Source organism: Protopterus annectens, chromosome 17.part0 (genome assembly GCF_019279795.1).
Source record: "Protopterus annectens isolate FY-2018-M chromosome 17.part0, PAN1.0, whole genome shotgun sequence".
Taxonomy (NCBI): Eukaryota; Metazoa; Chordata; order Ceratodontiformes; family Protopteridae; genus Protopterus; species Protopterus annectens.
The window spans coordinates 773,669,533-773,694,637 of NC_056751.1; the positions used below are offsets into that span (position 1 = coordinate 773,669,533).

General features: G+C 45.8%; 1 protein-coding gene across 1 annotated transcript in view; it reads left to right on the forward strand.

Moving 5' to 3' along the window:
• The window catches only part of DNAAF3 (dynein axonemal assembly factor 3), a 1,314,828-nt gene that overhangs the window by 1,023,718 nt on the left and 266,005 nt on the right, over positions 1–25,105 (forward strand). The window lies entirely within an intron of this gene.

The following is a 25,105-nucleotide window of genomic DNA, read 5'->3' on the forward strand; positions in this document are numbered from 1 at the left end:
TTGTCACTCCTTCAGCCAGAGAGTCCTGCAGGAGAGACGGAATAAACTGATTCTTAGGGGCCTTCTTAAGCCGGAGGGCTCTCCGGCTAAGTCGGCTCCACCAAAATCAGTAAAACCTTCCAAGGCCCAGGCTTCTGTATCTAAGCCTGCGGCCTCGGCTCCGACTCGTACTGAGTCGAGATCGGCTCCGCCGATTCTAGCTTGACAAAGCCTTCGGCACCGATGGCTATCGGTGCTGAATCTGTATTGACCACTTCGATGTCGGCTCCGATCGGCTCCGACACCCATGTGGCACAGGCATCGGTGTCGGCTCCGATCGGCTCCGACACCGTTACTTTGGTGGCTGTATCGGCTCCGGCTGGAGCCGATACATCGAGGCTTCCTGTCGGCTCCGAGAGGTGGGCTCCGACAGGATCTATTGTATCGGCTCCGATGGCTGATTCCAGGAAGAGGTCGAGGTCTCCTTCCTTGGAGCCGATACTTTCGCTCGGCTCCACCTCTTCTCTCGGAACGGCGCCTCCGGAGCCGATCTTCAAGGTCATCCAGGTTGTCAGATCATGACCTAGAGAGTGGTCAGTAGATTACTCAAGTCACAGGTACTGGCCCAAATGCTACACAGTCCGTCTCAACAGCGGACTGTTGGTCCACACCCCGTTACAGTTCCTCCTTCAACTCTACCCCAGAGCTTGGAGTTGGAGTCTTCGAGAATGGTTACTGCTACGGCTGGAGGACGGATACCCCCTTCTGTTCCTTCAGCCTCTACTCTTATCTCCTCTTCCTTAGAGGGATTCGGTGGGCGGGCTTCCATGGTCTCCTCCGAGGGGGTGAGTGGCATCGGACGCTTGTCCGAACCCGCTCTTCCCCTTGGAGCCTCGGCCTTGGTGAGCTCGGCTCCGACATCTGCCTCGGAGACTTCCCTTTCGGTGGTCCCTGGAGTTCCTAGCTCTTGGGCGGGTTCTCTCGGACCTGCCTGGGAGGGAGCATTCGAGGTGATGAAGAGTGTACTGGCCACTGGTATCAGTCAGCAGTCTGTTCCGTAGCTCCTCCCTCTATAGTACCTGTTGACATCTCTGCCACTTCTCTTGCTACAGGACCCAGAGATCCTCCGCCTCAGGTTTCCCCATTGGGAATTTCCCCCTCTTCCGAGGATTCTCCTGATGTTTCGGAGATCCTCCTAGGAAGAGGACTTGTAGAGGAAGCATGTAGACTCCCGAGTCTGTCACTTGGATACTGACTTTGATGAGTCAGAGGGATCCCTAGATCCCCTCTGAGGATGTCTCCTTCTCAGACATCCTAGAACTTCTGAAACAGAGGGAAACTGGCCCACCAACAATCCCTCTGAGGATGAGTCAGTATACCTAGAGGCGTTTGGATCTCGGCCCTCCACCTCCTGGGTATCTCCGCCTTCGACCCCTTATGCAGGTGATTGCACGAAGGCGTGGGCAGCTCCTGACTCTGTAGAGCCAGTCCCTAGGAGGCCTTCAAAATTTATCACTGCCCGGCGACAAACAATTCCTTACTAAGGGTGTCCCGCTGATGCCATGGTGGTGGCTGCGGCCACCAAAAAGGAACTTGCAGATCCTTCCGTGCCCGTCCATCCTCCTAATAAGGACTCTAGGACCATGGATAGGTATGGTGGCGGATGTTTTCCTCAGCGACCTTTGCTATGCGTTCGCTGAATTACCTATGTCACTTCACCAGACTCCAAAGGGATATCCTGAAGGAGCTGGGAGAAGTAGTTCAGGATCCTACAGCTGCAGGGGCTCAAGAAAAAATTGCTTCTCAGCTAGGAACCCTCAATTCCATTGCAAACTCCTCCATGCGGCTAATATCTTATGCTGCGGATGGAGTGAGTAGAGCCGCAGAGCACAGGTGTGGCTCTTAGGCGCCAAGCCTGGATGCGGCTATGTGATTTCGGATCCCTTTAAGGCGTCCTTCACAAATTCTCCCTTTGATGGGTCAGCTTTGTTTGGCCCTCAGGTGAAGGAAACCTTGACCAGGTGCGAGCAGGACGGCAAGACTCTTTCTGCTGTTGGAGTCCGTTTTCCACCCCTTCTAGGCCTTATCCCAAAGGACAGAAGGGTGGGAAGATGTGGTTCCGTAAATCCCAAGGAGTCACGCAGATTCACGTGGTCAGTTTACCCCTAGAGGCAGAGGGGTAACAATAACAGGCCGCTCTAGAGGCAGAGGGGTTACGAAGGACTAGGGAAACAGGGAGCCTATCTCTGACATACCTTTTCTGCATCCCTGAGGTGTTTCGCAGCTGTGCCTCCTTGGAGGCAGTCGGGAAGATTATCACTGTACCCAGAAGCCTGGCATTCCATCACTCAAGACAGATGAGTACAGTAGATCATATCCAAGGGTTACATAATTCCTTTCGAGGAAAGTCCTTTCCCCTCAAATTCCCTTCCAGATGTACCACCCGGTCTAAGGGACATTGCAGAGTTAGAAATCGCAAAACTACTGCAAAAAGAGCCATTCAGCCAGTTACAATAGACCATTCAGAGCCGGAATCTACTCAAGGTTCTTTTGGTCCCCAAAAGACGGGAGACTGGAGACCAATATTGGATCTCAGCAGACTCAACAAGTCTGTCAGGAAGACAAGATTCGAATGGTCACTCTTCAGTCAATTCTGCCCTTCTTACAGAAGGACAACTGGATGTGCTCAATAGATCTTCAGGATGCGTACTATCACATCAAAATTCACAGGCGCTCCAGGAGATTTCTCCGCTTCGGCTGGGGTCCAGTCATTTCCAGTTCAGAGCCCTGCCCTTTGGTCTCACTACAGCCCCAGAGTGTTCACCAAATGCATGGCAGTGGTCACGGCTCACCTGAGACGTCAAGGATTCCAGGTGTTTCCGTATCTCGACGACTGGCTCCTGTCAGCCACCACCAGGCATCAGCTTATACAAGCCAGGGATTACACAATAGACCTTTGTTCTCATTTGGGCATCTCAATCAACTTGAAAAGTCATCCTTATCGCCCTGCCAGTCTATTACCTTCATAGGCAAACTTAAACACTGTTCGGATGTCAGCTACCCTTACAGAACAAAGAGTTTCAGACATTCAGACTCATGTCAGGATCATTCTGGCCAGCAAGAAAATACAGGCCAGAATGGTTCTAAAGGTATTAGGTCTCATGGCTGTGGCCATTACTCTTCTTCCCCTGGCTCGATTCTACATGCGCCTTCTTCAGTGGATGCTGTTCACACAGTGGTCATACCAGCAACTTCCAATGCGTCACCAGATTCTGGTGACACAGACATGCAAAGAGCATCTTGCTTGGTGGATCACATCGTCTCAGGTTCACCAAGGCAGATGCTTTGTACCTCCGTCCCCGATAGCCACTGTCACCACGGATGCCTCCCTGATCGGGTGGGGGGGTCATTATCAGGGCAGGATGGTTCATGGGACGTGGCAACCGTTCGAGTACCATCTGCACATAAATGTCCTGGAGATGAGAGCAGTGCTTTTAACGTTGCAAGCCCTCAACGACTTTCTTCCCGTAGGGACAATTGCAGTCCACACAGACAACATGTCTGTAGTTTGGTATATCAACAAACAGGGCGGAACCAAGTCCTACCCCTTGTGTCGAGAAGCACTCAGACTTTGGCAATGGGCAATCTCCTCTCATCGGTTTCTGGTAGCAACGCATATCCCTGGGAAAACCAACATTATAGCGGACAGATTGAGCAGAGCTATCCTCATGCCTCACGAGTGGTCTCTCAAGCAATCTATAGCGGAAGAGATTTTTCTGGAATGGGGTCGTCCATGTTGCGATCTTTTTGCTACTCCCCAAAACAGCAAATGTCCAGACTTCTTCAGCCTCTTCCCTCTATCAGGCCATCCCCCCAGAGACGCTCTGACCCAGGATTGGCCCCAGGGACTTCTTTATGCCTTCCCTCCATTTCCTCTGATCCCTCAGGTGATCCAGAAAGCTACCGTTTTGAGAGCCAAATTGATTCTCATTGCCCCTTACTGGCCTCGACAAGTTTGGTTCCCGTTCCTCCATCATCACCTTTTGGTGCAGCCGTGGCATCTGGACCCAGTGCCAGATCTACTGATTCACCAATCCGGTCAGCTGCACCGGTCAATCCCTTCTCTCAACCTCACAGCATGGTTGCTCCACTTCCTTCCTTAGCCAGGCTTCCTTTGATCTCTAACCCAGTTAGAGACATCATAGTAGCTTCACTAAAATCCTCTACCAGGAGGATTTACACAAGCAAATGGAACTGTTTCTCTTATTGGGCTAAGGCCCAAAATATTGATCCTTTTACTGCCCCTGTTCAGGCAGTTCTGGACTTCTTAGCAGAGATTTTTCATGCAGGCTCATCTTCTTCCACAGTTAGGGTTCAATTGGCTGCTATTTCCAATTTTCATGTCGGGATAGCAGATCATAATATTATGTCCCATAGGCTCTGCAGGGCCTTCTTGAAGGGAATTTTCCTACTAAAACCTCCAATCAGGAATCCTCCTCCTCAGTGGGATCTAAATTTAGTGCTGACATCCTTGATTCTTCCCCCCTTCGAGCCAGCTGTTTCTTGTTCCCTGAAATATCTTTCTTGGAAAACGTTATTTCTAGTGGCTGTTACATCTGCCAGGAGGGTGTCTGAACTTCATGCTCTTTCGGTTCGACCCCCCTATTTGGTTTTTCACAAAGACAGAGTATCTTTGAGAACTAACCCAACCTTTTTACCTAAGGTCGCTTCAAAGAACAATTTGAATCAATCCATTGATCTCCCGGTATTTTTCCCTAACTATTCAGACAGAGCTGAACAAAAGCTACATTATCTTGATGTCCATCGTCAACTTAGATATTATTTGGACAGAACAAAAAAATTTAGAAAATCTGATCAACTTTTTGTTTCCTATGGATAATAAAAAGGCCTTCCTGTTTCTAAAGTGACTTTGTCCAGATGGCTTTCTTCGGTCATCACTGAAATTTATCGCTCAGGGGAAAACAGCTGTGCTCAAAACCTAAAGCACATTCAACTAGGAGTTTAGCTACTTCTACAGCTTTTCAAGCTAGACTTCCTTTGGACACTATTTGTGCAGCGCCACTTGGGCTACTCCTCACACTTTTGTTTCCCATTACAAATTGGACTTGGCCTCCAGGGACAGAGCCAGTTTTGGCTCTACAGTCCTCAAGAGTTTGTTCCATTGAGCCACCCAGGATAGATGTGCTAGGGACGCGGTCCCATCAAGCAAGAATGAAGGCGAGATTGACAACTTAACATTAAGAAGTTATGTACCTACCATAACGTTCCATGTTAGTTGTCTTCTCGCCTTCTTTCTTGACCCTCCCTCCTTCCCCCTGGCCTGGACAGACCTTGTATAAGAAACTATTATGCTAAAGACCATTCAGACCTGGTCCTTTTTCCATCTGTAAGTTTCTTCTTCCTTTGGGAAGTATTTTATGCTTGGTGTTATTGCCCTTTGTCAACAAACGAGATCTGGGTACTTACCGCCTTGCATCATGGGATATGGGGCTGCCTCGAGCTGGTAAAGTGACTCTCGAGCTTAGCAAGTGCCGAGTCGGAGCCGAGGGATCGGCTCCGAACCCATCAAGCAAGAAAGAAGGCGAGAGAAGACAACTAACATGGAACGTTGTGGTAGGTACATAACTTCTTATTCACAGCCATTTCAGCATGTTTGCCCATGGATCCCCCTCTTTCAAGGCGTTCTTTTGTTAAGATATTCTTGAACTGGGTATTGCATAAGAGGCCTCCAAGAAAATAGGAGATTCTTCCTTGGGATCGTAATTTTGTGTTACACATGCTCCATTTGAATGACTCATCTGGCTGACTTGAGGTTCTTAACATGAAAAACAGTTTTACTGGTTGCTCTGACTTCTGCAAGAAGAGTATCTGAGCTGCAACCTCCTATGCTGTCACCCTTTTCTCATTTTCCACAGAGACAGGTTTTATTTGAAAAGTAATCCTCCTTTTATGCCTAAAGTAGTATCCAAGTTTATTTTAAGCCAAACTGTTCAACTCCTTGTGCTCTTCCTGAACCCAGAATGAGGGAGAAGCGATAAGTCATTCCTTTAATTTTTACAGACAACTCTGATGCTATCTTGACAGGTCAAAATCTTTCAGAATTTCTGATCAGTTGTTCATTTAGTATGAAGGTAAAAGGAGGGACAACCTGTGTTAAAGCACATTACGTCCAAATGGTTGCCTTTGGCTACTACTGTTTATTATTCCCCCACAACAAAACTATTCCAGGAAAGATTAAGACTCACTGTGCCAGGGTCTTGTCTTCATCTATGGCTTTTTGGAAAGGGTTGGACTCTAGAAATAGTCTTGAAGCAGCAACATTGTCCTCTGTACATACTTTCAGAAAACATTACAGGCTAGATTTCTTTTCAAAGTCTGGGTCAGGTTTTACTAGGACCATTCTCCAGGGACGTTGGACCCTTCTCCTTCCACCTCCCAGTTCTAAGCTGTGGTAATCGACCCATCTAGCATAGGCTACTGCAGTAATGACCAAAATGATGGATATAGTGCAGCCATGTAAGTAAATGTACCATAACAGTAGATGTTTGAATGATCACTGCTGCAGTAGCTGCTCCTCCCTCTTACTCCCTTGATCTATGGTGTATTCCTTTCAGGGCTTAGCCTCCTTCTCTCTCATTGGCATGAAAGCTCTGAGGGACTTGGCACCCAAACCTGTCTTTTATTTGGCTTGGCTCAAGCTGATTAACAGTTTATGCGTATGAAAGGTGCTTTGAAGCTTTGGAAGTTGGCCAGCTGTTATATCCTTTGCAGGATAAAATCCGTATAGCTTAGGCTACTGCAGCAGTGATCATTCGGACATCTACTATTATGGTAAGTTTATTTACACAACTGTATTTTATTAAATGTTCCAAGATTAGCTGGGGTCTCTGGCTTAATATTTATTTCAATGGAGGCACCTTTGTGGTCTGACCTGACCAAAGAGGACTTTACACTCGGAGAAATGCGTCATTCACCATATCCTTCCTGAGATCTCTCATTAGAAGGACAGATCCTACCGGTGCTGCAAGACCTTACACATCTTTCCAGTGCTTGAGTAATCTTCACTGGGTGCACCTTTAAACAGTTGCTCCCCATTACATTTCTAGTACTTGCCCTGTGCTTTGCTTAATTTTCCTTATATTTGGTGAGTGAGGATCCATCCATCCTGGAGTTTGGATTAACAGGTCATGGGTTGGGAATGTCGAGGACCAAGGAGTCCTTATTTTTGAGGCAGATAAAGACAGTTCTCCACTGCTATTCTTCACTCCTGGATGAGTCTTGCTTTAGATAAACAGTCAGGCTGATGTCCTGTATAGACTGCTTTAGCCCCCCCCAAAAAAATGTCTAAAGGAAGAGCCTTGGGTCACCCTTCTGTATAGCCAGTAGTATTTAAGTATACTGTATCTGCAGCCCTGAAACATCCAGATTCTATTCATTTTTTTTTTTTTTTTTTTTTTTTTTGCTAAGAAGGTGCATGCCCTCTAAAAGCCCTAGCTGAGTGTGGAATGATCTCTGTAAGCATCCTGGAGCCAGCTCCTATGCTCATATACCAAAGCCCTTTTCCACTTTATTGCCTGATAAGGGAGTCTAAAGTATTGGAAAGGATGGGCTACAGAGGCTTTTCCTCTGCAACTTTGAGCTTAGATCCCTTAACAGTCTTTTTAACCTGTCCCACTCATCCACAGCGGATCAGGTCATGGTAAAGGTTTCAGTCCTTCCTGATTTTGCCATCAGGGAACAGCTGGTTAAGACCATTTCCACAGCTGCTACAGTACAATTTCATGTGTTGCTCTCCGTTTCAGCTGTGTCGATGCTAGGGTTGGGCTACAGTACAATTTCATGTGTTGCTCTCTGTTTCAGCTGTGTCGATGCTAAGGTTGGGACAGCAGAATCTGACGTTTGCCTGCAAAGATTGAAATGTGAGATTCTCCTTTAAAGATGAACTCATGCAAGCCATTCTACATGCCCTTTAGTAGGGCCTCTAGGGATCTGGTTCAGGCATTCTGGAATAGGAAACACACATTTCTTAGTTTGATCATTTCAGTAGAGTTGAAATAATCACCACAAATAAGGTGGCGACTGTCCTTGAAATGAAGCAGTTGAGCTGATGCATTGCTACGTAGTCTGATATCTCTGCAGGGATCATTGTGTCTTTAGTGTTGCTTTTGTAAATCATAGTGCAGAGTTGACTTTTTGTAACCATAAGCTGAGTATCACATGCCTTTTCTTACACTTGACAGTGCTCAAGTGCAGTTCATGGATTCTTTCCAGCATTTGTTTTGGTAGATGATTTGGGTCAGTGACTGCTGGATTTAAAACAGTTTTTGTGACTCATGAGTTTCATCATGACAAAGCAAAGCTGTGTAAGTTGCAGATATTCAACAACCTCACTGTTGCAGAAGCCTTTGGTTATTTGGGTTGTATACTAGTTTCATCATGACAAAGCACAGCTGTGTAAGTTGCATTTACCATAACAGCAGATGTTAAGTTGTCTATCTCGCCTTCATTCTTGCTAGTTGGGTTCGGAGCCGATCCTCAGCTCTGACTCGGCCATCTTCAAAAGCTAGAGACCTACTTACTGGCTCGAGGCCCCCCCTATATCCCATGATGCCTGGCGCTAGATACCCAGATCTTGTTTGCTGCTTCTGCTGCGAGGTTGCTTTTGCTGGCTCAGGTCATATTTTTCTATTTGATTGTTAGCTTTTATAAAAATTTTGTATTATAGTTATAGTAGTTCTACTGGTTTAGTTAGCTATTTGTAATTTAGTCTCCTTTCCCTCGGAAACTCGTTTTTTTTTTTTTTTTTGTTAGAGTCTCCCCCCCCCCCTTTTTGTTTCTTCAAGGTAGCTGTTTTTAGTTGGAGGCTAATCCTTGTTCTTTAATATAGTAGTTTTATTAGAAATTGTTATATATCAACAGATTTAGTTACTATTTCTTAGATATATAGTGTGTGTGTGTGTGTGTGTGCTGTTAGGGTGTGGTAACTTGTGTTGAGTGCGTGTGTTTTTTACTAGTTACCCACTTCCCTTCTGTTGCTTTTTTTCTGTGATTGATATTTCCTTTTTTCAGGAATGTCTAAAGATACAAAGTATCTGGATTCAAGAAGTGTGACTCATGCTGTCAGAAGATGTCACTACAGATGGTCACACTTCTTGTGTCTACTGTTTGGGCACCCTACACCTGCAGGACTCTTGTTCGGTGTACCACGCCAGTCCTGCAGGAGCGTAGGAATAAACTAATCCTTAGGGGTTTGCTCAAACCTGAAGGGTCACCGGCTAAGGCCCAGCCAGTGAAACCCTCTAAGCCGACGAAGACATCAGCTCCCAGTTCAGAGCCGTCGTCTGGCGTGGTGTCTACTTTAACTTCGGTTCCGGCTGCAACCGAAGTACTTGTATCACAGTCGGCCCCGACTCTGGTGTCGGAACCGTCAGGGAGCCGAAAATGCTCTAGATCTCCATCCCTAGAGTCGATACGCTCGGCTCCGGGGTCGCCTCTCTTACAGTCAGAGCGAAGTTACCGATCCCGCTCTTGTGGGTCTTCTAGACTATCTAACCACGATTTGGAGGGAGTGGTGAGCAGGCTTCTAAAATCGCAGGCCCTGGCTAAAATGTTATCCAGCCCCCCTCATCAGGGTTCGGCTCCGCCTGTCTCTGCAGTAGTTCCTCCTTCGACTCATCCCTTGAGTTCGGAGCTGGAGCTTGCTGGGGTTCGGATCGTGGAACCGTCCGCGCCGATACCTACCCTTTCGGTTCCGTCTTCGGCACCGATCACCTCCATGGTGCCGTCCTTGGAGGGATCTGGGCGCCGGGACTCCCTCGTCGGCTCCAAGGGGGCGAGTGGCATCGGACACTTGTCCGACCCTGTTCTCCCTCTCGGAGCTTCGGCACAGGTGAGTTCGGCTCCTACATCGGCTTCGGAGCTGTCTCTCTCAGTGCCGGGAAGGATTCCGGTCTCTTCAGAGCCGGAGCCTTCTCCGATAATGGGAAGGGGTGCCTTCGAGGTCATGAGGAGTGTGCTGGCCTCTGAGTCAGCACCACGATCAGCCTCATTGGCTCCTCCCCCCATGGTGCCTGCATCTGCCTCTGCCCCTCCTCCAGACCCCAAGTGTGGGGAACAAGCGCTCCAGGGCACCCCATTGGGTGTATCTTCTTCTTCCGAGGCCTCCCCTGATCATTCAGAGGAGCCCCCCCTCGAAAGAGGAAATGCAAGAGGAAACATGTTGACTCCCCTGAGTCTATCACTTCAGATACCGACTTAGAGGATTCGGAAGGGTCCCCGAGATCCCCCTCTGAGGACGTCTCTTTCTCAGACATCCTTGAGATACTTAGGCAGAGGGGAAACTGGACTACCCTTAACCTTTCCGAGGATGAGTCTGTATTCCTGGACACGTTTGGTTCCCAACCCTCCACCTCCTGGGTGTGTCCGCCTTTCGATCCACTGATGTCTGTGGTGGCTCGAAAGGCATGGTCAGCCCCAGACACAGTGGAACCAACCCCCCGAAGACCCACAAAATTTATTACTGCACCACAAGACAAGCAGTTTCTGATGAAGGGTGTTCCCGTTGATGCCATGGTGGTAGTAGCGGCCACAAAAAAGGCGTTGGCTGAAACGTCTTTGTCTGTCCATCCCCCTAATAAGGAATCTAGGACGATGGACAGATATGGGAAGCGGATGTTTTCCTCAGCGACCTTCTCCATGAGGTCGCTGAACTACTTGTGCCACTTTACCTGCCTTCAAAGGGATCTCCTTAAAGAGCTAGGAGATACCCTTCAAGATCCATCAGCTGCGGGGGCCCAGGCTAAGGTTGCCTCCCAGTTGGTGACTCTTAATTCGGTAGTAAACTCCTCCATGCAGCTCATCTCTTATGCAGCCGATGGTGTGATTAGGGCCGCAGGCACAGGCGTGACCTTGAGGAGGCATGCTTGGATGCGGTTATGTAACTTTGCAGAACCCTTCAGGACATCTTTCACCAACACCCCCTTTGATGGTTCTGCTCTTTTTGGACCACAGGTGAAGGATACCCTTACCAGGTGTGAGCAGGAAGGCAAGACTCTCTCTGCTGTGGGAGTCCGTTTTTTCACTCCTTCAAGACCGTATCCCAAGGGTCAGAAGAGTGGGAAGATGTGGTTCCAGAAACCCCTGGGAGCTATGCCTGACACACGTGGAGATTTCCTCTCCAGGGGCAGAGGAGGGAACAACAATAGACACTGCTCTCGGGGCAGAGGGGGTCCACAAAATCAGGGCCAAAGAGAATCTTTCTCTGACCAGCCCTTCCAGCATCCCTGAAGTGCTGCCCAGCTGTCCACCTTCGGAGGCAGTCGGGGGAAGATTATCGCTGTACCCAAGAGCCTGGCAAAGTATAACACAAGACAAATGGGTACTGTCTATCATATCCGAAGGCTACAAAATTCCCTTCTTTCGCACTCCCTACATTCCTAACCAATCCCTTCCAGATGTTCCACCCAATCTAAGGGATCAAGCAGTTCAAGAAATTTCAAAACTGCTAAGAAAAAGAGCCATCCAGCCAGTCCCAGCAGTCCAGCAAGGATCCGGAATTTACTCAAGGTTCTTTTTGGTACCAAAAAAGACAGGGGACTGGAGACCCATTCTGGATCTCAGCAGACTAAACAGGTCTGTTCAAAGAACGAAGTTCCGGATGGTCACGCTACAGTCCATTTTACCCTTTCTGGGTCAGGACAATTGGATGTGCTCAATAGATCTTCAGGACGTGTACTACCATATCAAAATGGACAGACGCTCCAGAAGATTCCTCCGCTTCCGGCTGGGAACCAGTCATTATCAGTTCAGAGCTCTGCCCTTTGGTCTCACCACAGCCCCCAGGGTGTTCACCAAATGTTTGGCAGTAGTTATCGCTCACCTGAGACGGCAAGGATTCCAGGTGTTTCCATATTTAGACAACTGGCTCCTTACTGCTACCACCAGACATCACCAGCTGCAAGCCAGAGACTACACCATTCAAACTTGCTCCAAACTAGGCATCACAATAAATTTTGAAAAGTCTGCATTGTCACCTTGTCAATCTATTACCTTTATAGGTGCAAACTTAAATACAAAGGACATGTCAGCGAGACTTCCATTAGACAGAGTGCTAGACATTCGCCGACATGTGCAGGTCTTTTTAGGATGCAAAACAATTCAGGCCAGATTCGTCCTAAAAACCTTGGGTCTCATGGCAGCGGCTATCATACTAGTTCCCCTTGCTTGTTTTCATATGAGGATTCTTCAGTGGATGCTGTTCACCCAATGGTCTTTCCAGCAACTTCCAATGTCTCACAAGATAATGATCACACAGACATGCAAAAACCAACTTGCTTGGTGGATGGGTTCCCCATCAGTACCCCAGGGCAGACCATTTGCTCTTCCTCTTCCAGTGGCTACGGTGACCACGGATGCCTCCCTGATCGGGTGAGGGGCGCATTTTCAGGGCAGAACAGTCCAGGGCACCTGGCAGCCTCACGAGTACCATCTGCATATCAATGTCTTGGAGATGAGGGCCGTGCTTTTGGCGTTGCAAGCTCTTCACAACTCTCTTCCCACCAGGACCATTGCAATTCAAACAGACAGTATGTCGGTAGTGTGGTACATCAACAAGCATGGCGGAACCAGGTCCTACCTCCTATGTCGAGAAGCACTCAGACTCTGGCAGTGGGCGATCTCTTCCCAATGGTTTTTGATAGCAGCGCACATCCCTGGGAAGTCCAACGTTATAGCGGACCGGCTGAGCAGAGCAATTATCATGCCTCACGAGTGGTCTCTCAATCAGACAGTGGCGGACCAAATCTTCTGCAAATGGGGTCAGCCTTGCTGCGACCTTTTTGCCACCCCCTTCAGCAGCAAGTGCAACAATTTCTTCTCTCTCCTCCCTCTTCCTGGACACTCCCCCAGAGACGCTCTAGTTCACGATTGGCCTCAGGGACTTCTTTCTGCATTCCCTCCATTCCCCCTGATTCCCAAACTAATACAGAAAGCTACCACATTGGGATGCAAGATGATCCTCATTGCCCCTTACTGGCCTCAACAAATTTGGTTCCCGTTTCTGCATCATCACCTTCTGGAGCAGCCCTGGACCCAGTTCCAGACCTCCTGATCCATCAATCAGGCGGGCTGCACCAATCCCTTCAATCTCTCCAGCTCACTGCTTGGTTGCTCCACTTCCGACCTTAGCCAGGCTTCCGAACATCTCCCACTCGGTGAGTGAAATCATCTTATCATCGCATAAGTCTACCACTAGAAAGACGTATGCTAGTAAGTGGAAATGTTTCTCTTTCTGGGCAGAGGCTAGGAATATAGATCCCTTTTCAGCCCCTATGCACCATATTTTGGATTTTTTAGTGGAACTTTTTCATGCTGGATCTTCTTCTGCCACAATTAGAGTTCAGTTAGCTGCAATTTCAAACTTTCATACAGGTCTATAGCATGTCCCATAAGCTTTGTAAAGCCTTTCTCAAAGGGACTACTTTACTCAGGCCCCCAATGAGAGATCCCCCGCCTCCGTGGGATCTAAATTTGATTGTAGCTTTCCTGATACTGCCCCCCTTTGAACCAGCAGCTTCTTGTTCCTTGAAGTTTCTTTCTTGGAAAACCCTTCTTCTGGTTGCAGTTACTTCAGCCAGAAGAGTTTCTGAACTTCAGGCTCTTTGTGTTCACCCTCCTTATCTAGTTTTCCACAATGACAGAATGTCTCTCAGGACTAATCCTTCCTTCCTTCCAAAGGTTTCTTCTGACAATAATTTGAATCAGTCTATTGATCTCCCTGTGTTTTTTCCAAATTATTCCATCAAGGCGGAATACAAATTGCATCAGTTGGATGTTCATAGACAGTTACATTTTTACTTGCATAGAACTAAGCAAATCAGAAAATCAGACCAGCTGTTCCTGTCCTATGCTGAGGGTAAACAAGGTCTACCTGTGTCGAAAGTAACCTTATCTAGGTGGTTGACATCTATTATTACATTTATATATCAGCTAAGGAATAAAGAACTTCCTGCTAAACCAAAAGGGCACTCCACTAGAGCTCTAGCTACTTCAGTGGCTTTTCAGGCAAGATTGCCAATGGAAACTTATTTGTGCGGCAGCTACATGGGCCAATCCTCAGACCTTTATTTCACATTATAAGCTGGACGTGGCCTCCAGGAGCAGAGCTGATTTTGGTTCCACTGTTCTGAAGAGTCTGTTCCGATGAGCCACCCAGGATTGAGGTGCTAGGGACGCTGTCCCAACCAGCAAGAATGAAGGCGAGATAGACAACTTAACATTAAGAAGTTACGTACCTACCATAACGTTCCATGTTAGTTGTCTTCTTCTCGCCTTCTTTCTTGCGTCCCACCCTCCATCCACCTGTCCTAGTAGACCGAGAAGCGTTCCTTATGTTTTTCTCACTGGCTGAGTCTTCTCTGGCTATTCCTTCTGACTAGTAGTCTCTCCAGTAGGATTTATGCATTCTAGGACAGGATTCCTGTATTATTATTATTATTATTATTATTATTATTATTATTATTATATCTGCAGTTAGACTTACCAAACGAGATCTGGGTATCTAGCGCCAGGTATCATGGGATATAGGGGGGCCTCGAGCCAGTAAGTAGCTCTCTAGCTTTTGAAGATGGCCGAATCGGAGCCGAGGATCGGCTCCAAACCCAACCAGCAAGAAAGAAGGCGAGAAGAAGACAACTAACATGGAACGTTATGGTAGGTACATAACTTCTTAATGTTCGGCATCCTCACTGTTGCAGAAGCCTTTGGTTATTTGGGTTGTATACTAGTTTTCATCATGACAAAGCACAGCTGTGTAAGTTGCATTTACCATAACAACAGATGTTCAACATCCTCACTGTTGCAGAAGCTTTTGGTTATTTGTGTTGTATACTACCCAGGATACAACACCAGATGCTTTTCAGAAAGCTATGGCTTCCTCCCTCACCAGCACTCTGACTTCTAACTGGCTAGGCCCTTGGAGAGAAATCGGCAATCAGAGTGAAAGCAACTTCCGGACTTTCTTTCCCAAACTCATCCTGAAATTCCAAAGAGGTATAAAGTGTATCCCTGAAACTATTTACAGTAGAAGGGAGGGGTAAAGAAGTCAGGTTGCAGCTACTGCTGCAGTGGGGAATTAGAACATCCACTGTTATGGTATGTAAAACCTACACGACTGTACTGTGTTCATCACTGTCACTGCTGCAGTAGCCTTTGGCTATTTTGGTTGATTAGCAAGGCTTTTATAATCCAGAAGGAAGCAGGATAAAGGTCCAGGAGCCCCTGGAGAATTGTTCTAGCAAAGCAGTCGTGATCCTGGAAAAAGGAATCCAATATATGTAATACTTTGTAAAGGTATGTACAGAGAACCATGTAGTTAAACCTGGAATGCTTATCGACTCCACCCCTTTCCAATATGCCATAAAGGAAAAGAAGTCTTTATGAGAATGTGCTGTAATCCTGCCTGGAAATGTTTTACCATGGTGGGAATATCAAGGAAGATATAGTAAGGAACAACCAACTGGATTTTTAACACCTTTTTGCATTACCACTTAAGGCAGGCAAAGATACATTGACATAAAAGAAAACAAGCTATATTAACTTACAAACATTATACATCACATACATTCATTTATACAACTATCATCAATCCAGCATTACATAAATGGCTCAATTCCTGCCTTCCTTTAAGCCTCACTCCTCTTCCAAAACATTATTTTGCATGTGTTATTCCTAGAATTTCCAGATCAACCAATTGGAATTGTCTGAAAAGGCCCAGGTTTCCTGTTCCAGGTGCAAACTAAGAGTTCTGCAGCTGTATAGCTTTCCTAAAGGACCTAGTACTGACAAGATAATACCTGCATTGCAAAAAGCAGGACCAGGGTGTATGGAATATACCCTGTTATTCAAATTCTGAAAGAAATGAGAGGGAGAGATTGGAACACTGTACATTCATAGAAGATTACTAGGCTAATGGCTCAAGAGCCCTTACAAGCCTAGCCAGTTTTACCCAATTTTCTATCCCTAGGGGAAAGATAAGGGTCAGCAAGTGGGGTTTTGACAATTTTTACAGACTGACTCTGTCCATAAGGGACATGGGTATCACCCAAGGAGTGAATTTGCGATTTCCCATCTGTTGGTCCAGATTACACTTGAAGATGGTCAGGGAAGTGCTCTGCTTCATGTGAATAGGAAGCCTTTTCCAAAGGAATGGCAGTCTCTGGGACATATCATTCTCTCCAGCATGATCTATTTATGCCAGAGGTCAGGTTTAGATCCTTGGAGAGGTTAACCCTGGTGTAGTTAGTTTTGCAAATATGCAGCATTTCCATCAGGGCTGGGCCAGAGACAGCCCTGTAGGTCAGGCATAGATCATCCCTCAGTAATTGGTAGGAAACTGAATTCAGTGATGGGGCTTATAATTGGTCCACATATAACATGTTGGTTGTACACTGTATTTTTTGAGAAACATCTGAGGATGCTCTAACTGTTGCAAGTACCTAGCAAGATGCATTGTAATCTGTTGGTCTGATGAGGGCAGACTACAGTGGTACTGTGTGACATCCATAGATCTGGATGCCATACCCTTACTATAAACTGAGCCACATAGAAAGATTTCCTCACTACCGTGGACACATGGTGGTCAAAGTTCAGAATGCTATCTGAGTACCTAGATCTCTCACCACCAGGTCCACTCTTGGGGAGTAATATCAATGTTGTAATTTGCAGGGGTATTTGATTTTTCCAAAGGGTATTATTTTGCATTTCTTCACATTTAATTTGAGGCCCTGGCTCTGACACCAATTATTAGTCTGCATCAGACCTTTTTGTAGGATATCAACATTAGGGAGTCCATGATTGCCCCCAACTTGCAGTCGGCAGCCTAAGGCTATCTAAATTTGCCTTGACATCTGAGAAGTATATCCCAAAGACATGGGAGCCCAACACTGAGCCCCGTGGTACTCCATTGGTGACTGGCTTCTTATTGGATATGGATTCGCTCACTCTAATAATGTGTCCTATCCAAGAGCCATTTGGCTATCCATCTGGTGACATAGAGGTGTACGACCAATCTTTTCAGTTTATCTAAAATACCTGAGTTGGGTAATATGTCACATACCTTGGCCAGATCAGGGTAGGTGGTATACACTGTCTTACTCTCATCCTGGCCTTGGTGATCTTCTTAAAGAAGTCTGCCAGACTGAGCGGACAGGACCTGCCTTTGACAAAGCCAAATTGGGTTGGGTGTAGAGTGTGGAGATTTTCTGTGTCGTTGTTAATCAGGCTTAAGATTGTCCTTTCATAGTCTTGCATATGAAACTGATCAGACTTATGGGTCAGTAGTTTCCTGGGTCCAGTGATGGCAGTGATGGTCCCCTCTTGGTGACTGTTGCAGTCCACCACTCTACTGGGGCAAAGCCTGTTTGGAGACTGTGGTTAAATAGAGATCCCAGTTAGGTCTGCTGGGTCAAGCTATTTAATAGGCACCCAGGGATTCCATCATAGCCAACAGAGTGTGCACTGATGACCTGTTCTTTTGTGATAAATGGTAAGAGGTATTTCTTGGGAAGTGACTGGAGGTGATGAGGGGATGCAATTTATTCTGAATTTACCAGCCTACAGGCTTGCTATTGCCTCTGGTTGAGTGTAATGCCATCTAGATCCAACTTGGCACTTTGTTATGTATTTTCCTTAAGATTTCAGACATAACTACAAAATGCTTTGTAGTTATCCTTTGCTTGAAAGGCTATTTAAGTCTCGCATTTAGCTTTTGAGGACTTGACTAGTTCCCTGATTTGCCTATTGAGACTAATGAGGGATTTTTTTCTCTGTTGTGCACCCTTCCACTTGCTTCTAGACATGAATTTCTTCCTTTAAGTTGTATAGTCTGTTTATGCCAGGGGTTCACCAGGGTGATTTGTTTTTCCAACTAGACCTGGGTTTAGTTCAGACAGGTACTGCCATTTTTATGCATTTGATTAAATGGTTGTACAGGGGATGTGTGTATACTTTTGCTCAAGCTTTCCTGTTTTCGGGGTTAGGCAGAGCTTTAAAATGACCTATACTACCACCTAATAGTAGGTAATTTGCTTTGGCCAAATTCTTCATGGTTTTAGGGTTTGATGAGAGTTCTGCTATTACCTTACATTTATTTCAAAGGAGAACAATTTATGATCTAATCGTACCAAGAAGGACATTATGTTGTGGGAGGGGGGTACAATGCTCTTCCATGTTTGTAAGTACTTTGTCAGTGGTATGAGGCCCCTACTGGGAGTGCAGACTAGCTCTTCCAGAGCATTTGCATTGACAAAGTCCAGGAATCTGTGAGCCTGCATGTTTGCAGTCGTATATGTTTCTCAGTTTACGGAGGGATAGTTAAAATCACCCATGAGTAGTGTGTTGGACTGAATGGTAAGTGATTCTAGCAACTTCAAGTATGAGGAATGGTTTTCATGGTTGGGGACCTGTAGCTAGCGATAATATGGTGGGGGATTTTTACCAATGGTCAACTGGACATGGAGTAGCTCAAGCGAGTCATCCTGTTTGACCAGTCTTGTGGTGGAATTGTTCCTTTATGTAAATGGAAACACCTCCTCCTCTCGTTTTTTTTTTTCTTTTCATAGGGTGGTCTAAATGTGTGTGAGGCACTTTAGCCTTGCACTGCCAAGGTACTTTCCGCAGCCTTGAACTATGTCTCTGTAACTGCATAGATGTCAGCATTTTCCAGAGTGAGGAGAGCTTCCATGGAGTGCATTTTCTTGTTAAGACTCCTAACACTGAGCAGCAGTACCTACAGTTTGGCATTAGAAGAATTTGTTACTTAGGTAGGTCTGTTGGTTTGGCACTGATTGAAAGGGCACTATGAGAGGGGCTAATGCCTTGGCCAGTATTAGAAAACCTAGAGGCAACAGGTGCAGACCATCTCTGGCAAAGCAGTGTGGTCTGTGGAGCACATCATCCCAAGCTGACAAATACTGGATCCCTTTGGAATGACATCAGAAGCTAAGCTAATTATTGAAGTCAATAATTTTCTGTTTGTAGTGTGGTATCATTCTTGGTGAGGGCAGAATGCTGCTTAATGCAAGGCTCATACCCACCTGCAACATGTATTCAGAGAGGTCCATCATGCCTGTCTTCATGTAATCCAAGGAGGTATGTCTCGGGTCATTCACACCCACATGGACTATGAGTGAGTCATATTAATACTTATGATTGAGTGACCTAAGTGCCTGTATGATCTGGTGAATTCTGCCTTGACAGGCAACTGACTGTAACCCCGTGTTTTGTCTTGTTTTGTTTATTTATTTAAGTTATTTATTTATTTATTTAACATTTGTTTACTGGGTAAGTCCAAATGTGACAGAGACAATTTTCAGCGGGAGGCCCAAGGAGAAAAGCTGTAGAGGCATGTCTTTGGAATGTGGGAGGAAACTGGAGCACCTGGAGGAAACCCACTCAAATGCAGGGAGGACATGCAGACTCCGCAGAGAAGGCACACCGCAGCCGAGCTTAAAACCAGATAACCTCTTGCTGTGAGTCAACAACGCTAACCTCTGCAGCACTGCACCACCTGTCTTTATCCAACCTGGGGGGGGTGTCCTTATGTCTCACAGTGGAGTCTTCTCTGGCCAAGATGTTTGAATGTGTGGTGTTTCACTTTAGGGCTTGCTTGTGGAGACACTGTGATGTGTATTGTTATGTGCATTGGTCGATGTTGACTTGCTTTTGTTGCAAGTGATTTCTGAGGGTAGCATACAGGAGGCCTCAGAGGCTTTTGGTAAGTTACTTGTGAGTACCTCCACATATGTGGGTTTGTATGTCAAAACCTTATTTACTGAGGGAAATTATGTGCTTATGCTGACAACCTGTTTGTCATTTGACTTGTCAGTATGTTAGAGTTGTGTCTCCATTTTATACTGTAACTACATCTCTCACATACTGTGTTTGTTTGTTTCAGGATTAAGTGGTTGTCATTATACATGAGACAATTGCTTCATTGTCTAAGGATGCCCATGTCCACCAGGCTGGCCACAGAGATATCCATAGTTTCATTTTTTTTACTATGGGTTGTACCAAGCAGAATAGTGTTAAGATTTAACTGGACTGGGATGACAATACACGGACGAAGAATGGGTGCTATACTCAGTGTGGCCTGCATCTATCCAACCAGGCAGTGCTGATCTGTTCACAACTCAGATGTTCCTAGAGAAGTGGTGGGGGGGACTAGAGAAGGTTGCAGAGATAGTTATTTTAAGGGAAATTTTAACTTGAAAGTGTTTCTGTCTGTACAGGGCACTGCTATCTACCACTGTGTGGAGAGCAGCTTAGTGCAAGACTGGGCTTATATAGAATCACAAGAAAAACAAGCTTTACAACAGCAAGCCCTACAGACCAATCAGGAAAACACACAATAAGCTTTCACCCAGCAATCCCAACTCAGTGATGTTTGCTGCAGAAACACCTGCCAGAAGAGTGCAGTCAGAAAACCCTCTCAATGTAAAAATGCTAGTTTTCGAGCTTATGTGCAGGGAAACTACACAGTCTAGATACTACATAGGTTGGTTCTAGGCTATCGGCCCTAGGGCCTATACAAACCTAGCCATAACAATTCCCTGGATATTTCTTCCCGCAATATTTACTTCCCTGGACCTTTATCTAGCAGGGTGAATGACGTGATCCCCGGGGTGAATTTCCTATCTCCCATCCAATCTTCAAGGTTCCTTTTGAAGAGGGCCAAGGAGGTGCTCTGCTTGACATGTATGGGCAGTCTCTTCCAGAGTATGGGGAGTCTCTTGGTCAGGAACCTATCCCTTCAGCATGTTTTGTTCATTGTGATGACAAGGTTTAGATCCCAGGAGCTTGTGGCTCTGAGGGATTGGGATTTCTTTAAGTGGAGCATGTCCAACAGCTCAGGGTTTGACATGGCCTTGTATGTTAAGCAGAGATCACCTTTGAGTGGAGTATATGCCACAGAGTATAGCTGGAGTTTTTTTAGATGGTCAGCATAAGGCATCTACTTTAGGCCTGTGATTCTTTTAGTGAGGTATTTCTGTGGCCTTTCCAGCTGTTGCAGATGTCTTGTGAGGTACATACCAAATGGAGCATTGTACTCTATAATGGGTCTAATGAGGGATGAGTACAGTGGGACAATGACCTCCTTTTTTCTGGATGAAAAGTCCTTAGTGATGAGGTGTGCCACATAGAAGGATTTCCTGACTGTTGTGGTAATGTGGTTATCGAAGGTGAGAACACTGTCCACCTGTGTCCCCAAGTCTGTCATCACACTTTCGGTGTCTAGTGTACTGCCATTTATGTGATAATTCATGGGTACATGGTTTTTCACAAAGGGGATAACTATACATTTCTTTGCATTAGGCTTGAGCCCATGGCTCTGGCACCAAGCATCTGTTTCTGTAAGGCCCTTTTGTAGAATATCTACATCATTTGGGGATTCAGTAATGGCTCCCAGTTTGCAGTCATCTGCGAACTTTGTTAGCCAGAGTCCCTTAGTGTTGGCCTGTACTTCAGAGAAGTAGATGCCAAACAAGAGTGGTCCCAGGACTGAACCATGAGGTACTCCACCTGTCTGGAGCTGGATTTGGAGTTGGCTACTTTTACAGTCTGGGTTCTGTTAGTAAGCCAGTTGGCAACCCATCGAGTGATGTAGGGATTTATGCCCAGCTTAGTAAATTTATCTATGGTTCCAGAGAGGGGGGATGGTGTCGAAGGTCTTGGCAAGGTCCAGATAGGCTGTGTGGACCGCCTTACCCTCGTCCACAGCTCTGGACACTGATTCGAAGAAGTCGATCAGGTTCAGGAGACAAGATCGGCCCTTCACGAACCCAAACTGGGTGGGGTCCAGTGTTTGAAGATTGCCAATGTCTTTGTTTATAAGTTCCATGATAATGCATTCCATGCCCTTGCAGATCAAACTCGTCAGTCTGATGGGACAGTAGTTTCTGGGATCCATGGTGGATCCCTCCTTGTCGAGTGGGATAACTGTAGCTGTGCGCCACTCAGTGGGCACAAAGCCTGAGGTGAGGCAATGATTAAACATGACACTTATGTGAGGTGCCAGTTCATTTTGTAGTTCATGTAGTACACAGCCCAGGATGTCATCTGGTCCCATGGATGCTGTATTCTTAGCTTTGGAGAGTGCGGTTTCTACCTGTGTGGCCGTGATTAACGGAATTTGTCAATCTTTTGGTATTGAGATGGGCCCTTTAGGGGGTGAGAGGGTGGTGAAGTTGGCACTAAATTGATCTGCCAGGATATTGTCAATATCCTTGGGATCAGTATATTTAATACCATTCAGTTGTAGCTCAGAGCAGATCTGAGCATTGCCATTTAGATTCTTGACATAACTGTAGAATGCCTTGTGGTTGTCTTTGGAATCTTTGGCAATTTTATTTTCATAACTAGCTTTGGAGGATTTTATGGGGGATCTCAGCTTCTTACTGAGGCTGGTAAGGGAGTTTTTTGCATTCTGGGATTTTCCTCTTTTCTGCAACAGTTTCTTTCTTCTGTTGTATAGTTTCTTTATGGCAGGGGACCACCAGATTGGCTTCCTTTTTTGGAAGAGAGAGTCTTGGTTCTATTTAGGATGACACAATTCATGCTCGAGTAGATGTGCTCATATAGTGCCTTAGTGTAGGATTCAGCAGTCGAACTTTCAGTTCCCGTCTGCATGAGTGTCATGGCGTTTGTCACTTCAGACTTGAGTAGCATGAAGTTGGCTTTGGAGAAGTTTTTTTTACGGAGGTTTCCTTACTGGGGGGTGGGGGTGGGATGTGGATGTCAAGGGTGATTTGCTTATGGTCAGACCTGACCAATGAGGGGGTGACTACTGGTGTGGAACATCTATCTCCCATGTTGGTAATGACCAGGTCTAGGATATTGGAGCCCCTAGTGGGACAATGAGTTAGTTGATCCAGGGCACTGGAATTTATGAATTCCAAGAACCGTTGGGAAAAGGTGTTAGTTCCCAAGTAGTTTTCCCAATTAATGGCAGGATACTTGAGTCACCCAGTATTAGGGTGTTTGGTTGTATCTTAATATTTTCCAGTATGTTTAGAAATGTGTAGTGAGAATCTTGGGGCATGGTGGGGAATCTGTAGCAAGCTACAGTTTGTATTGCAGTCTTACGTAGTGTTAGTTGCACCTGGAGAATTTCAGATGCATTGTGTTGGGCAACTAGCCTGGAGGTGTGAATACAGTCCTGTGAAACTAGTAGACACAAATAATACAAAGTACTGCAAGTATTATAAGTACTACAGCAACATCAGTGGAAACAGTTCAGCTTTGAAACTCTACTAAAGTGTGAGAAATGTAACAAATAATACAGGATTCTTATGAAATACAGCAAAAAGCTATCAGAAGTCCATCCATCCATCCAGGACAGGGCTAGCCCACCCGGCAGTATAAACCTTGACTCTAAATGAGTGCCAGGGTCGAAGTGACACTGATTTCTATGTGGAAAAATGTGAAAATGGGTGATGGATGGAATTAACCGAAGTGAAAGATTATACTTATTTTCATTGTTTTAGCAGTGGACAGTGGATGACTTTAGATGCAGCAGTATCTCTGTTAGGAAGGACGTACGTGGTGGATTTCTTTTACAGATAATCCTGTATGAATGGGAAAACAAAACTGTTAACTTAGTATAAACAGTTGCATATGAAATACTCTCTTGCAGATATCAGAGCGATAAACCAGATCTGATGATGTTAGTTTTCAATCTATCCTCAACTGTTAGGGTTCGGATCTGAACCTCATATCTAACTCGGCCATTAATAAAGCTCATGGTAACCAAAAGCTCTCAAGCTTCTCCCTTAACCATGATGCACTAACCCCTAACATACCCCAGATTTCGTTTGCTGCTTTTCGCAAAAAGGTGTGGTCAGCAGTAGCTCTCGAGTTTCGATTGTACTTTAAGCAGATGAGTGATTTTTTTTTTTGTACAAAAATCTTTATATTTCTAACATATTTCTGTTATACTTCTTATGTCTTAACCTCGTAAGTAAGTGCACTGCTTTATTACCATTGTTGGTAGATTTTTTTTTACTTCTGATGTTTTTACATGGCTATGTATCTTAAATTACTGTTGTTGGTAAAATTTTTCCTTTCTGACTTTCTCTTTCCAAAAAAAAAAAATTTGTTCTTGTATTGTGCTTTGTTTACGTTAGTATGGCTTAGACAGGTCATTCCGGCTTTAAAAAATGTTTGAAGTTTGGGCACAAGTTGCCTTTCTCAGATGCACATACACTCTGTGTTTATTGCCTCGGTCCACAGCATCTGCAGGAGGATTTCTCTGTTTGTCATAATTTTAATCCCAGGGCACTTGTGGGCAGGAAGAATAAGTTGGATTCTGAAAGGCTTGCTGCCATCATCTTGTGGTGAAGCTATCAGTGGGCCTGAATTCCCCAAACTAAAGTCTAATCAGTCGAAGTCTCCAATTCCCTCATCTTCCTCGACTCCATCTTCTGAGCCTTCCAGGAAGAGGTCTAAATTGTCTTTGAGGAAATCTCAAACCTCTTCCCCCCTCGGATCTAAAGAAAAAGAAGTTAATGGATCCTACATCCTTAGATCCGACTGTTCCAGACCCTATTATTTTGCCAGGGACCCGATATTTTCTCTCTGTTGATCCAGAGCTTTCCAGGGTCCATTTCCCCTTTATGGAAAGATGCTAATCAATGTCACTTTCATCCAGGAGTTTGACTGAGGAAGATATGGATAGGATGATGAGGAAGTTTCTCTCTGCGCAGATCCAGTTGGGTGTGTTACCGGTTCCTACCACTTCAGGTCAGAAAGCCCATCCTTCGAACACACCACTACCTCAGACTCCTTCTCTGATCCCTTTGGTTACTTCAGAGCCCTTGCATCTGAGTCGTCCGGGTCGGATCTGAAGATAACTCTATCTTTGTATCTGAAGCTAACTCTGAGTGCCCTGGCTCTGACATGGTTGGATCCAGAGGAGTCTCGGAGCCAAAGCTTTCTTGTCAGATGTGAGGTGCTGAGGTCGACTCTGAATGTCCTAGAGCCAACTCTGCACCTTGCTGATTCTGCATTGGACAACTCGGCAAGGATTCCAAGTGTTTCCATGTCTAGATGA